The sequence below is a fragment of the Carlito syrichta genome, unplaced genomic scaffold (genome assembly GCF_000164805.1).
Source record: "Carlito syrichta isolate Samal-C Ts95f unplaced genomic scaffold, Tarsius_syrichta-2.0.1 Scaffold305668, whole genome shotgun sequence".
In the NCBI taxonomy this organism is placed as follows: domain Eukaryota; kingdom Metazoa; phylum Chordata; class Mammalia; order Primates; family Tarsiidae; genus Carlito; species Carlito syrichta.
This window is the reverse complement of record NW_007249764.1, coordinates 20806-37569: the sequence shown is the minus strand read 5'-3', so window position 1 is coordinate 37569 and position 16764 is coordinate 20806.

Here is a 16764-nt window from a genome sequence, read left to right as displayed (position 1 = left end):
ACTCGGAAGGCTGAGGCGGAAGGATCGCTGGAGCCCAGCAGGTCGAGGCTGCAGTGGCCGGGAGCAGTCACTGCACTCCAGTCTGGGCGACAGAGACTGCACTCCAGTCTGGGCGACAGAGACTCCAACTCAAAAAAAAAAACCAAAAAAAAAAAAAAAACAAAACCCAAAATGAAAACAGGGTATTCAGATACTTGCCTCACTTCCCGTTTCTCTTAGGATCCCTCCCAAGTCAATTTATTAAAAGCTATTTTTATGAATAAAAATGCATTTATTTGATTCATTTATTCATTCTTGTTTTGAAATTTATGTCTGTTAATATTTAATATTAGTATCTGGAGCTCCTTTGGATCTGAGTATGTTGTGTAACATTTCTGCTCATGTTCCTTCATGTTTTTGGGCCTCCTTTGGTACTTTGCTATTGATTAGTTTGTGCCAGATATTGCAACTGCAGAATTGTTTATAGAAATAATTTCAACCCTAGAATGATAACTTCCTCCAGAGAAGACTTTATATGTGCTTTTGCTAGGCCCTTGAGAGCTATGGCAACCTAGGACTATCTCAGATCAATTTCAGAGATTGTGGTGCTCTGAGGAAGGACTGTACTTCCTGGGAGGACCTGCCAGCTTTTGGGTCATGCTCACATTGAGGATGCAGACCTTCTCCCCATGCTAAATAGGGTCCCATGATAAATCCACCATTCCTCTGTCCTACTAGTGCTTCTCAGTCTCTCTGCCTCTCAGTGACTCTGGAATCAGTGTTACTTCTAGTTGAGAAATGACCTCCAGACCAAGGAGAAGGGGAGAAAAGGGAAGAAGAGTGGAAAGAAAGAAGAAAGGAGAAGGAAAAAGGTATATGAAGCAAATTTCTATCATTGCAGAAGTGTAGGCTATTTGAAGAATAATAGTGCCAGGGAACCTGGTTCAGGAAACACTGCAAAAAGATACATGAATAAAAGCAAGGGAATGGACAGGCATGGTGTCTCATTTCTGTAATCTTAGCACATTGGGAGGTCAAGGTAGGAGGACTGCTTGAGGCCAAGAGTTCAAGACCAGCCCGAACAACATAAAGAAAAGTAAAAGCAAAAGTTTAGAGTCTGTCTTGAAGTTCATTGAGGGATACTAAAAATCCTTCTCTTCATTGGTAAACTCATTGACCAAACTGTATAGAAACAATACTTCTAACTTGCAGATGACTGTAACATGAGTTAGATACTCTTTTATAAACACTGTGATGAGGAAAAATGAGCTAATATGGAGGGCATGGGGAAGAAGAAATGAAATGGGGTGGGATGGAAGATGGGGAAATATTTTTAGCTCAGATTTAGACTTTGCTATGTCCCCTCAAAACTCATTTATTTCTAATCCCCATTGTGATCATATTAAGAGGTGAGGCCTTAGGGAATTGTGGCTCTGCCCTCATGAATGGAACTAGTGGTCATATAAAGGGTGTGAAGAAAGACATCTTTGCTTTTTTCCATCATGTTAGAACACAGTGATTTTCCCTTTTATCATGTGATTATACAGCAAGAGTTGTTATCTTTAAAGCAGGGACAACAATCTCTCATCAGACACTGAATCTGCTGGTGCCTTAGTTTTGAACTTTGCAGTCTCCTTAACTGTGAGAAATAAACATTTTAGTTTATAAATTATTCAGTCTTTAGTATTTTTATAGCAGCACAAATTGTATAAGATAGATGCAAACCCAGAATTTTCTGACAGAGAACCTGTGAAACATCCACTGTTCTGATTTCTACTACTAAAGGTTAACTGTAATTGTTCTAGATCTTAAAATAAATGAAATAACACAGTATCTATTTTTCGTATGTTCTGCTTCTTTTGCTCATACGTTTTCTTGAGATTTATCCAAGTCATTGCATACTTCAGTAGTTCACTTTTCTCATTGCTGAATAGTATTCCATGATACCACTACATCACAATATGTTTTCCTATTTGCCTTTAATAGATTGTTTCAAGGTTTTGTCTATTATGAATGAAGATCTTCTGATTATTATCATTTTTATGGTTAACTATCTAGGAGTAATATTGCTGAAATATTGGGTAGCTAAATGTTTAACTTTACAAAAAAATTACCAAAGTGGTTGTTTCATTTTACACTCCCACTGGCAATGCATGCAAACTGTGATTGTTTTCTATCCTCACATATAGGATGTTGTCAGTCTTTTACATTTTAGCCATTCTGTTGAGTATGTAGTAGTAGCTCATTGTCTTTTAGTTTGCATGCCCCTGATTACTCATGATTATGAAATCTTTCATGTGATTATTTGCTATTGGCATATTATTTTTTTGTAAAATGTGTGTTCACATTTTTTGCCCCTTAAAAATGTGTGTTGTTCATATTTCTATTGTTAATTTTAGAAATTCTTCTGATGTTCTGGATATTTGTTCCTTGGCAGATGTATGCACTGAGAATATATTTTCCAGTCAAGGGCTTCTCTATTTAATTTCTTAATGGTGTCTTTTGATTAACAGATATTTTTAGTTTTAATGAGCTCTAAATTTTTGTATACTAACTACTTTTTATTTTTAAAAATTTTGCCTATCCTTGGTTGTGAATATATTTCCTTATGTTTTGTTCTAGTAGATTTGTATATTTTTAGATTTTATGTCTATGGCTCTACTTAAATTATTTTTTTTATATAGAGTGACAATTATCCTATTCTTAGCACCACCATTACTTGAAAAGTCTTTACTTCCCCCATTTAAATGACTTGTGCTCTTGTGGAAAATCAATTAATTCTACATGTTGGAAATATTCTGGACTATCTATTCTGGTTCATCAATTTATCTACTTTTATGACAAGTGGTAGGGGCTATATATATATATATTTATATATATATAATAATGTATATTATATATACTAACTATTATTAATATACTATATTAATATATATTTATATATATTAATAATGTATATTATATATACTATTATTAATATACTATATATATATGAGGGAGGACCAGAAAATCCAGAACTTATTTATAAAAAAATTGTGGGCCTCGACTTCCAGCAAGATGGTGATGGGGCAGCTTGGTCTGTGAGACCCTCCACGAAAGAGAACACAAAGACTTTAGCTCTCTCTGGCAGGCTGCAACTCCCATCATTGGCAGCCTGCTCTACACACGGAGCTCAGCCACTGACACTGCTCAAATATCATGGCCGTCTGGGCCACCGCCATGGCCATCGCCCGGTCCATGCCTGAGACAACCCATGATTTTGGACCGTGAAGCCCCCACAAGAACCATCTACTGAGATCGCCACTGCCGCTGCCATTGCCACCGCCACGCCATACCCCTCACCCAGAGCCAGGCTTGTGGAGTTCCTTCCATGTACCGTGGCTACCACTGCCTGCTCCCTCCCTTCCTGGGAGGCCTCCAACTTCTGCCCTGCCTAAAGATCAACTGGGGTGGTGAGATAGCACCACCTGCTGGGGATCTAAGGTAACAACATCAAAATGGGAAAGACAGAAGTTCTTCCCCCTTGATTAAATAGACAAGGCCAGATCTGAGTGATAGACTGAGCAGGGAGCCCAGATCTGAACTGCCCTTCACAGCAGGCCAGGGGCAACTGAACCTAACTGTGAACAAATCTACCAGCCTGCAAAGACAGCTAGAAATTAGAGCTGAAAAGACATTGGACTTAAAGGAAAAGTCTCAGAGTGTGCTTGGTTGGTTCTGTTAGTTTATTGACTTTAATCTACTCCTTTTGTTTTGTTCTTTTTAACAAAATTTCTCTGTAAACCCCAACTTTGTATAGAGGAATAGCACACCAATAAGGAGGTTGGTTAGCTTGTATGTTAGCATCATTGTATGTTTTAGTTTTTTTATATGGTTGTTGGTTAGTTTGTAGTCGTGATTATTGTTTTTCTATATTTGTTTCCATCTTTGTGTCTCTTTTCATTTGTTAGTTGGCATGCTTGTCTGTTTTCCCTCTTACTCCTCTCTCTCTCCACCCTCCTCTTCCCACCACTGCCTGTTCCTTCTCCTCCCTCTGTTAACCTCATTTTGCTTTCAGGGAGTTAATCTACAACCCTGTGGCATGGACAGATTCCAAGGCAGTGGGAAGTGGGTTTCAGATTATCCATACACCTGTCGGTGGATACTGGGATCTGCAGATAGATTTTGAATCACAGCTCCCCCCTTAATTAAATCTCAAAATTACAAAAAAGGACCTCCCCCAACCTACAGTTCAACTCCAGAATTGAACAAAGCAAGAGGATATACATAAGGAAGAATAGGAGATAGAACAAACAGAAGTAAAAGCAATCCCTTAACCCCTGAATAACAGAATTAAAGAAGATGAGGAAGTGGAGGGAAGGAAAAAATAGGGAGGAAAAATCTGCCCAAATGAAGAAAAACCAAAAGAAGAATATAGATCTCACACAGACCCCTGGGAGGTCAGACACTGAGAAAACAGACTTGGAACACAAACAATGAAGAGCCCCCACATGTTGTTGTTGTCACATGCAACAAACCCAAACATCAAGACATTAATAGACAGAAAAAAAAAATTGAGCAGAGACAAGAGGAAAATAGGAAGGGGCTGATGACAGAAATAACAGCAGTAAAGAATACTGTGATGGAAATAAATAACAAACTAATAAGCACGGAAAGTAGAATTAGCCAAGCAGAAGAAAGAATCTAAGAGCTTGAAGACCAAAATACAGAACTAACCCAAACTGTCATAAACATAGAAAAGAAGTTTAAAAAGACAGAACAAATCCTTCAAGAGATGAATAATTATTTCAAAAGACCCAACCTAAGAGTAATTGGCCTTTCTGAGGTAGAGAGAGAGACAGAGGCCACACTGGAACAAACATTTCATGAAAAAGTTCAACAAAACTTCCCTCATCTCATCAGTGATGCAAAAATTCAAACACAAGAGATTCAGAGAACCCCTGCAAGACAACAAATGAGAAGACTAACTCCCAGACACATAGTAATTCGCCTAAACCAAGTAAGCATAAAAGAAAAAATCCTAAAAGCAGCAACAGAAAAAGGCCAGACTACCTACCAGGGAAGACCAATTAGAATAACAGCAGATTTATCTACAGAAACCTTCCAGGCTAGGAGAGCTTGGAGCCCTATCATCAAAGTTCTAAAAGATAAAAAATTTCAATGGAGAATAACTTACCCAGCCAAGCTAAGCTTCATCAGTGAGGGAGAATTGAAATCTTTCCCAGGTATCCAATCCCTAAGAACCTATGCTGCCACCAGACCACCTCTACAAGAAACACTAAGAAAGTACTGAACACAGAAGAAAAGGAAAAAAGAACAACAACATTCATCACAAGAATACAGGCAAAAGATTAAAAACACACATGAATCAACTCCAAAACCAAAAGAAAGACAACAAACAAACAGGAACAATACCAACAACAGCTCTGTAAGAACCTTATGATAGAGATCAACTCTCACATTTGAATATTTAGCCTGAATGTGAATGGACTAAATACACCACTGAAAAAACATCACCACTGGGATGCCATGAAAGCTGTAGTAAGTGGGGAGTCCATATCTCTACAAACACACATGTAGAAAATGGAAGGATCACAAATTAACAGCCTGACAAGTCACCTAAGGAAGCTGGAAAAGCAAGATCACCTAAAACCCTAACTTCAGTAGAAGTATCCAGATCACCACAATAAAAGCCCAAATTCAGGACATAGAAGACAAAAAGATAATACAAAAAAAATCAATGAAACAAAAAACTGGTTATTTGAAAGGATAAACAAGATTGATGTTCCCCTAGCTAGACTGACCAAGAAAAAGAGAGAAAAAGCCCAAATAAATAAATCAGAAACACAAAAGATGAAGTCACATCTGACCCTGAAGAAGCACAAAAGATCATTAGAGACTACTATGTACACTTGTATGGAAACAAACCTGAAAACCTTAAGGAAATGGAGGACTTTCTGTCATCACACAACCTGCCTAGGTTGAAACAAGAAGAAATTGAGACCCTAAATAGACCAATAACAATCAAGGAAACTGATTATGCAATAAGAAAACTACCGCCGGGCTCGGTGGCTCAGCCTGTAATCTCACGCCTTTGGGAGGCTGAGGTGAGTGAGTTACCTGAGCCTGCAGGTTTGAGACCCACCTGGGCAGGCAAGACCTCATCTCTACAATAAATCAAAAAATTAGCCAGGTGTGGTAGCATGCGCCTGTAGTTCCAGCTACTTGGAAGGCTGAGGCGGAAGGATTGCTGGAGCCCAGCAGGTCGAGACTGCAGTCCACTGCACTCCAGTCTGGGTGACAGAGTGAGAATCCAACTCAAAAAAAAAAAAAAGAAAACTAGCTACAAAAAGAAGCCCTGGACCAGATGGCTTTCCAGCAGAATTCTATATGACATTTAAGGAGGAGCTGATACCAAGCCTACTGAAAGTATTCAAGGTGATTGAGAAAGATGGAACCCTCCCCAAATCATTTAATGGAGCTAACATTACATTGATACCCAAGCTAGGTAAACACCCAACAAAGAAAGAAAACTACAGGCCAATATCTTTGATGAACATAGATGCTCAAATTCTCAACAAGATCCTGGCAAACCGAATTCAACAACTCATCTCAAAAATCATCCATCATGACCAAGTAGGCTTCATCCCTGGTACACAAGTCTTGTTCAGCATAAACCATAAATGTAATTAAATACATCAACAGATGTCAAAACAAAAACCACATGATTATATCATTAGATGCAGAGAAAGCTTTTGATAAAATCCAGCACCCCTTCTTGATAAAAACCCTCAAACATGTAGGCATACATAGAACATACTACAAAAGAGTAAAAGCCATCTATGAGAAACCCACAGCCAGAATACTCATAAACAGACAAAAATTGGAACCATTTCCCTTGAAAACTGGAACAAGACAAGGATGCCCAATCTCACCCCTCCTATTCAATATAGTATTGGAAGTCCTGGCTAGAGTTATCAGAGAAGAGAAGGCAATCAGGGGTATCCAAGTAAAGAGGAAGTCAAGTTATCTCTCTTTGCAGACGACATGATTGTGTACCTTGAAAACCCAAAAGAATCTGTCAAAATCCTTCTTGCACTCATAAAGGACTTTGGCAAAGTCTCAGGGTATAAAATAAATGTGCAAAAGACAATTGCGTTTCTTTACGCCAATAATAAACAAGCAGAAACCCAAATAAAAAGCACAATTCCATTCACAATAGCCACACACAAAAAAATGAAATACCTTGGCATCTTCCTAACCAGAAACATGAAAGACCTTTACAATGAAAACTATAAAACACTGCTCAAGAAATCAAAGATGACACAAACAAGTGGGAAAAATATCCCATGCTCATGGGTTGGAAGAATCAACATTGTGAAAATGTCCATCTTACCTAAGGAAATCTACAGATTCAATGCAATACCCATCAAATTACCAGCAGCCTTCTTCTCAGACCTAGAAAAACAACATAGGAATTCACATGGAAACACAAATGTCCAAGAATAGCCAGAACAATCCTCAGCAAGAAAAACAAAGCAGGTGGTATCACATTACCAGATTTCAAACATTACTATAAAGCTACAATCATCAAAACAGCTTGGTATTGTTATAGGAACAGGCATATAGATCAATGGAATATAATTGAGATTCCAGAAGCATAACCTCAATTTCTCAACCAACTCATCTTCAACAAAGCCTCCACCACCTGGGGAGAGGAGAACCTATTCAGTAAATGGTGCTGTGAAAACTGGTCGACCACATGCAGAAGATTGAAACAGAACCCCTATCTATCCCCATGCACAAAGGTTAACTCCAAATGGATCAGAGACCTAAATGTAAAACCTCAAACCATAAGAACCTTAGAAAATGAAGCAAATACTCTCATGGAAACCAGAACTGGCATCCAATTCCTGAACAAAACCCGAAACCCACAGGTCATAAGAGAGAAGATTGACATGTGGGACCTTATTAAACTGACAAGCTTCTGCAAAGCCAAAGAAACCAACAAGAGAGCAGGGAGACAGCCTACAGACTGGGAAAAAGTATTTGCCAACACCAGGTCTGACAAAGGCTTAACATCCTGGATCTACAAGGAATTCAAACATGCTGAAAAGAAAAAAAAACAAACAACCCCATTATAAAATGCGCAAAAGATATGAACAGACACTTCACACAGGAAGACATATGAGCAGCCAACAGACACATGAAGAAATGTTCAACCTCACTAATCATCAGGGAGATGCAAATCAAAACCACACTGAGATACCACCTAACTCCAGTCAGAATGGCAATTATCAACAACTCAAAAAATAGCAGCTGCTGGAGAGGGTGTGGCGAAAAGGGAACTCTTCTACACTGTTGGTGGGAGTGTAAACTAGTGCAACCTCTGTGGAAAGCAGTGTGGTGATTCCTAAAAGCTCTAAATATCAACCTCCCATATGACCCTGCAATCCCCCTACTGGGATATATCCTGAAGAACTCAAATCACTCTATAAAAAAGATATCTGCACACGTATGTTTATCGCAGCATTGTTCACAATAGCAAGAACCTGGAAGGAACCATGCTGCCCATTAAAAGAGGACTAGATTAAAAATATGTGGTACATATACACAATGGAATACTACGCAGCCATAAAAAAGACCAAAATCATGAATTTTGCAGCAACCTGGATGGAACTAGAGTCTATAATACTGAGTGACCTCTCACAGAAACAAAGATCTGAGTATCACATGTTCTCACTCATATAATGGACCTTGAACATCCAATGTAATACTATAAGAAAATGACTGATGGTACTGGGAAACTATGGAGGGGGGTAGGAAGATAGGATTAACAGTAGCAAATATCTGTCTGGGGACGGGGTAACACCTCTTATCAACAGGGTGCCCTAATGAAATGTAATTGTATACCTAACCCTTAACTGTACCCCATAACATCATAATAAAAAATATTGATTAAAAAAATCTACAAAACACTGCTCAAAGAAATCAAAGACAACACAAACAAGTGGAAAAATATCCCATGCTCATGGATTGGAAGAATCAACATTGTGAAGATGTCCGTCTTACCTAAGGCAATCTACAGATTTAATGCAATACCCATCAATTTACCAGCAACATTCTTCTCAGAGCTAGAAAAAACAATATAGGAGTTTCATATATAAACACAAATGACCAATAATAGCCAGAACCATCCTCAGCAAAAAAATGCAGGAGGTATCACATTACCAGACTTCAAACTTTACTATAAAACTACAATAATCAAAACAGCTTGGTATGGGTACAGGAACAGGCATATAGACCAATGGAATAGAATGAGATTCCAGAAAGAACTTTTTTTTTTGAGTTGGACTCTCACTCTGTCGCCCAGACTGGAGTGCAGTGGCTGCTCCCGGCCACCACAGCCTTGACCTGCTGGACTCCAGCCATCCTTCCGTCTCAGCCTTCCAAGTAGCCGGAATTACAGGCATGTGCTACCATGCCTGGGTGATTTTTGTATTTATTGTAGAGATGAGGTCTTGCTGCCCAGATGAGTCTCGAACCCATGGGCTCAGGCAATCCACTCACCTCAGCCTCCCAAAGGCATGGGATTACAGGCTGAGCCACTGAGTCCAGCCAGAAAGAATTTTTAAAAATGAAAAGAGATTGGGGAACCTATGTGACAATATCAATTTTTCTACGTATGTGCAATTTTAGTCCTGAAAATATATAAGAGAAAATATAATGTTAAACAAAAATATTTAAAATAGAGTGACCAACAATTGTCTCCCAAGTTTTAGAAAATATATACATTTTTCAAATCCAAGAACTTAGAGAATTATAAGGTGAATAAATATTTGTTAAACTCATACATAAGCCCATGGTGGTAAAACTGAAGGAGAAGATTATGAGAAAACTTTGAAAGCAGCACTCACACACCCACAAGTGCACACACACATAAACACACACACACATGCACCCTGGAGTTGCAAAAATGTATGCACATTTTAAATGATGTTATCTATGTATTACTTTTAGTTCACTGTAATTAGAAATGTCTAGATGCTGAAGGTAACTACTTTGAGCACCTCTTGTAAATGCAGAAGTCAAACATGACTTGTATTTATCTACAGTTTTCATACAGTTTTTTCCTTTCTTAAAATGTGTATACATCTTTTGGAAACCTCAAAAGAAGGTACACGCATTTTAAGAAATGGAAAGACTGTAGGAAAACTGCAATACTCAATGTATACTGATAACAAAAGATGAATACAATTCACATTTGACTTCTTCAATTACAAGAGGTGCTCAGAGTGGTTATCATAAGTATGTGGACATTTCTAATTATGGTGAACTAATAGTAATATACAGATAATATCTATTAAGATGTGTAAACATTTTTGACACCCCAATGCTTCAAATGAGCATCAACTTCTAATCAAAACTCTGAAGATCAGATGACAGTTGAAAAATATCCTTAAAGCAAAGAAAGAATTAAAAAAGTAAACTCCAAATTCTATGCCCAGGAAAAATATTGTTTAAGAAAAACTAAAAGTGAAAACATTTACAGTAAAAGAATATTAAGAGAATTTGTGATCACCAGATCAGGATTGAAGAAAATATTTAAGAAAGGTCTTACAGAATATCTATTTGAAGGAACATCTCTTATAAAATACATAGAAGATGTTAAAATTTTTTAAACACATAAAACTGTTTAAAGCACATAATAAAGAATTGCTTTGTTTGGCTTAATATATGCCTAAGTGTCACACATGACAGGACAATATAATGGATGATGACACAAAGTGGGCCAATATGTTGTAAGTTTTCTTCATCTTATGAGAAAAGATACTATCATAAGTATACTGTGAAAATTTGTGATATATATTTTATATCTCTAGTGAAACCACTAAAATTCATGCACAAGAATATAGTTTAAAATCTAATGAATAAATTACGATGCAAATTTTTTAAAAGTTCAAAGTACTAATAGATGTTAGAAAAGAAAAAGCAGAATGGAAAAAAATAAAATGGTAGAATACATCCAAGTATTTCAATAATTACATTGAATGGTGATATAATAAACAGGAAAAAAATGCAGAAATTTTTCAGATTGAAAAAAGAAAAAAGACCAAATTCTATGCTATCTATACGAGTCAAATTTAAACAAATAGCATGAAAGTTAATGGATAGAAAAAACATATACCATACAAACAATAAATCGAAGAGAAAGAATTGACTATATTAGTATAATATAAAATAAACTCTAGAGCAAAGTATTAGCAGAAACAAGTGAGAATATTTCATATTGAAAAATTATCAATTTTTCACACAAAAAATGATCTTTATAAATGTATTTTCAAGAAAAGCACTGTAAAGGTATAAGATTTTACTCTACTTGAAAGCTAGTAGGTTGGCCTGTCACAGTTTGATAACACCAGAAAACCCAAGGCTTTTGGTTAAGAGAAAAATAGAAATTCATCATTCACAGTAATAAAAGCAGGTAGAATGACATCTTGTGCCATTTATCTGGGTCCCAATTTTGCAAAGTTATATGATGAGAGTCACATGAATTTCTGTGCAGTGAGGTGAATTTCATGAGAGGAACTCTGAGATTAGGCATCCCTGACCTCTTAGGCCCATTCTCCACTTGCTCCATTGCAGAGGGTGACATTATTTTTATTCTCATGTAATGTAAGTAATTATGATATATGGCAAATATATAAATGAATACAAATAAATCTACTCTGAAAAGAAAGATGTGTATTTCTTTCTTCTCTGGAAAATTAACCATCTCTATCGTTCCAATCCTACCTGATTACATAAACATTCTTATAAAGAGACAGCCTGCAAATTGGTTACTGATGCTTAAATGTGCAGAAATGTGAAAGACCCAGTGAGAATTGTTTCTCAACAATTCCACATCTCATTTCTATAGGTTTGGCTTCTAGCAAATCTTCTCATGTGTAGGCTACGATGTTGATCACTTGCTTAACAAGACTGACAAAGGCTAGGGTTATATCCATTCAATTTGTACCATGAAGCATTTAATTAAAACTGATTTTAACAGAATTACAGAGAGCAGGATGTGGCCAATTTGTAGTATTAATTCCAGTCAGGCAACCCAGGGACCCAACTCTAGATAGCTGAAAAAAATTTAAAAATAATAAGAATGCACTTTACAAATCCAGGTGAGTTTCTCCTTAAACTTCTTTAAAGGGTCTTCTACTTGACCAATGACATTGATAAGTTACAGCAGGATGCACACACTCCACATTGGTTCACAAGGAGAAATTTGGGGTCCATTCAATTATTAATCCTTGCCCGTGTGTTGAGGCTGAACTGAATGTCTTTCAGGGGCAAGGGGATATCATTGATCACTTCAGTTAAATTCAAGGACAACTTTATAATACCTTTCTTAGTCTGCTCAGGCTGCTATAACAAAATAGTATAGACAGAGTGGCTTATAAACAAGAGAAATGTATTTCTTACAGTGTATGAGGCTGGAAAGTTCAATATCAAGATGCCAGAATATTTGGTGTCTGGCAAGGGCCAACTTTCTGGTCCAGAGATGATCATCTTCTCACTGTGCCCTCCCCAAAGGGGTGAGAGCTCTCTTTTTTAAGGGTATTAATACTTTTTCATTACCCTTGTGAGGGCTTCACCCCTATAACTTAACTCCCAAAAGGCTTACTTTTAAATAACATTACATTGAAGATTAGGTTTCAAGATATGAATCTGAGGGGGAAATAAGCATTCGGTCTGCAGCACCACTTTTTCTTTTCTTTTTTTATCGGTTGGAGTGCAGTGGCATGATCCTAGCTCACTTTGACCTTCTGATTTCAATTGATCTTCCTGCTTTGACCTCTTCAAATGCTGGAATAGCTGGTATGAGACACCATGCCTGACTAGCATCACGTCTTCTAACTTAATGAGTCACTTTGTAGGTTAAACTGAACAAGGGGAGTGCATAAATAATCAGTCCATTGTAGCTCCAGGAAACACCTCCACATAACCAACAATTGCATCATTTCTTCAACACTTGAAGATTAAAGATCTCATCTGACATCCCTGAGGTGTAAGTAATAAAGTTTTCATGAGCATGACAAGTTAATGAGTGTTTTTCATACAAGAAGTGGAAGCCCTGGGGTGTCCGTGGTGCCTCTGAAAATAAACTGTGTTTTAAATATTTGGGGATCCCATGTTAGACCTACCTAAGTTGGAGGCCACAGGTTGACTGTGTTTCCCACACTGTCTATAGCATGGCTTCTCACATGGGCATTCAAACGCAGAAAGATCAAAATGCAATAAAAATTAAATAAAAAAATTAATTAGAAACCATTGAATATTAAAATAATTAAAATTTAAATGCAAATCAAAAATAAATTCAAATGTGTTTGATGCTAGAGAAGTTACTGGTTTTAAGTATCAAAAATTATTTTTTAAAATGTCAGAGTAGTAAATACAATTATAAACTCTAAAGTAAAAAAAAAAAAAAACAACAGTGATACCAAAAAGCTAAACTGTTATTTTTAATATTTTCAAAAATAAATGTGAAATAGAAGAAGAAAAAGCACCTTCAATTTAACATTATAATTTGAATCCTTTATCTTTGATACATTATTAAATTTACAAAAATTTAGAAAGTAAGAGGAAAGAAAGCTGGGCAAGACAAACCCTAAATTACCGTTTTTTTCCCCAAAAATTAACCTTAAAATTTCATACTTTCACTTTTATATAATTTATTAAATGAACTTTGTTTTGAAACAACAACAAAATCTCACTGAAATTAGAATGCTGGATATGTTGAATTAATGCTGGAAAATTTTCAGTGATTAAGGTATATTTTTAAATATTTAATGGTGGAATATAAAAGAAAAACAATCTGCAAATACTCCAAATCATGTAGAAGATATAAATATGCAAAGCATACTCTATTATACAGAAAAAGTAGAAAGGCATCTAAAATGACATGAAAGAAAAAAGAAATAAACTAAAACAAGACACACTGTTAAATGTCATAATTAGCACAATGCTTTAAAAAAGTAACAACAAAATTTTAAAATTTAAATGAATTTGCATTGAATTCAAAGTGGTAATTAAATAACAGAAAAAGAGAATAAAATAAAAGTATATAAAAATAAAGAAAAACATGAAGAAAGGCTATATTGACAAAGTTAAGGCCAGAGTATTATTAAATTTGAGAAAAAACAATACCTAAATTTTTGGTAGAACAAGAATGGCTATATCAATGTTACTAATGTAAAAATTTGAAAATATTGCTTAATGGTATAGAATTAGTAGGTCTGTACTGAATTTTTAATATTTTTTTCTGAAATATTCTGAGAATATTTATTAAAGTTGATAATCTAATAGATCATGAAGCAACCGGGCTCGGTGGCTCAGCCTATAATCTCACGCCTTTGGGAGGCTGAGGTGAGTGGATTGCCTGAGTCCGTGGGTTCGAGACCTGCCTGGGCAGCGAGAACTCATCTCTACAATAAATCAGAAAATCAACCGGGAGTGGTAGCGCATGCCTGTAATTCCGGCTACTTGGAAGGCTGAGGCGGAAGGATCACTGGAGCCCAGCAGGTGAGGCTGCGGTGGCCGGGAGCAGCCACTGCACTACAGTCTGGGCGACCAAGTGAGACTCCAACTCAAAAAAAAACAAAAACAAAAACCACTCAAGAAATTATTGATTAAGCTACAGTTTTCTGGAAAACATAATTTAAAATTTAATATTTTAAAAATTCTATTATATTTAATGTTAAATAAATTCCTTGTAATTTTTTAGGTTAAGAAAGCTTTTAAGAATTCATTGAAAGACCAATAACATCAGACCAAAATCCAGGATTGAAAAATTGTTGTCTAAAACGTTAGAAATAAATTAAATGTTATATTTAATATTAAAATGTGAAAGACATTTCTTTTTAATTCCTTTTAAAATATTATCTTAAATGCAGATTATACAATAGTGCACAAATCAAAAACAAGTCAATAAATTTTCATAAAGTGAACACTACTTAGCATCTCCTGACAAAATGATGAAACAACCCTACTGGCAGCTCAGATGACCACCTCATAAACTCACATTTACTACTTATCTTAAAGGTAACAACTCTCTCAAATATTCATTTCTACCCTCCTCTTCACTAAAATATTATGCTTGTTATGATTCCATGTATCTTCTATGATTTAACATGTAAGAATATTATGTTCATTTTCACCATTGCTGGGTTTCCCATTGCATGAATATATCAAAAGTCACATTTCCATTCTGTGTTGTTGGTTTGGTTTCAGATTCGACCATGATCAATAGCATTACAATGAGAAATTAAAAGCACACACAGGCAGGCTACGTTGACTCATGTCTGTAATCCCAGCACTTTGGGAGGCAGATTCGAGGGGATAGCCTGAGCTCAGAGGCTAGAGACCAGTCTGGGCAGTTTGTCAAGACTTTTCTCTACAATAAATCAAGAAGTTAGTTGGGCATGGTGGTGTGTGCCTGTTCTAGCTACCTGAAAGACTGAGACTGAAGGATTGCCTGAGCCCAGCAAGTCACTGCACTCCAGCCTTAGTGACCAATAAGAAAAAAAAATTAAATTCATATAAATACTTATTAAAGGGGAGCATATACCTAGGGATAGAATTACTGGTTCATAGAGTGTAGACAACCAACTGTAATAATATCTACCAAGAGCTTTCCAAAGAATTTTACCAATTTTTTATTTTCATTAACAGGGTATGAGACGTTCAGTTACTCTACTTTCTTGTTTGCAATAGAGCTTATCAGACTTCTTAATATTGTAACTATCTATATGAACAGTCTTATCTGACTTCAGTTTAAATTTGCAATATTAAGTTTCAGCACATTTTCATTGGACTATTGATCAAATGAATTTTTTTTGTAAAGTGATTGCATAAGTTCTTTTCAGATTTTTCTTCTTGGCTGTCTGCATTTTTTAAAATTTGGGGGTTATTTTATTTTTATTTATTTATTTTATTTTATTTTATTTTTTTATTTTTTTATTTGGAGTCTCACTCTGTCACCCAGACTGGAGTGCAGTGGCCGCTCCCAGCCACTGCAGCCTCGACCTGCTGGGTTCCGGCAATCCTTCCACCTCAACCTTCCAAGTAGCTGGAACTATAGGCGCGTGCTACCATGCCCGATTAATTTTTTGATTTATTGTATAGATGAGCTCTCACCAAGTTGCCCAGGCGGGTATCGAACCCACGGGCTCAGGCAATCCACTCATCTCAGCTTCCCAAAGGCACGGGATTACAGGCTGAGCCACCGAGCCCAGTTTATTTTATTATGCAAATATTTATTGAGTAAATGTATTGCAAATAACTTCTCCAGTCTGAGAGTTACTTTTTCACTTTATTTTTCTTTTAATCTAAAAGAAGTTCCTAATTTTAATGTATTAAAATTTATCAATTTTAAAAGTTATTATAAATATTTCTTTGTTGAATTAACAATGTTAGCCTATTTAACAAATATATACCTTCCACCAAGATCATGAAGATATCTACCTATGAAGCACACCAGAAAAATTATTTTCTCTGTCATATTTTGGTCTATAATCTTCTTCTCATCCCTCTAATTTTTTCCTGACATCTGGGATAATGAAGTGATCAAGACTCCTTTTTAGCTGGGCATGGTGGCACATACCTGTTGTTCCAGCTACTTGGAAGACTGAGACTAAAGGACCACCTGAGTCCAGCAGGTCAAGGCTGTGGTGGCTGTAAGTGTGCCACTTGCACTCCAGCCTGGATGACAGAGTGGGATTCCAACTCAAAAAG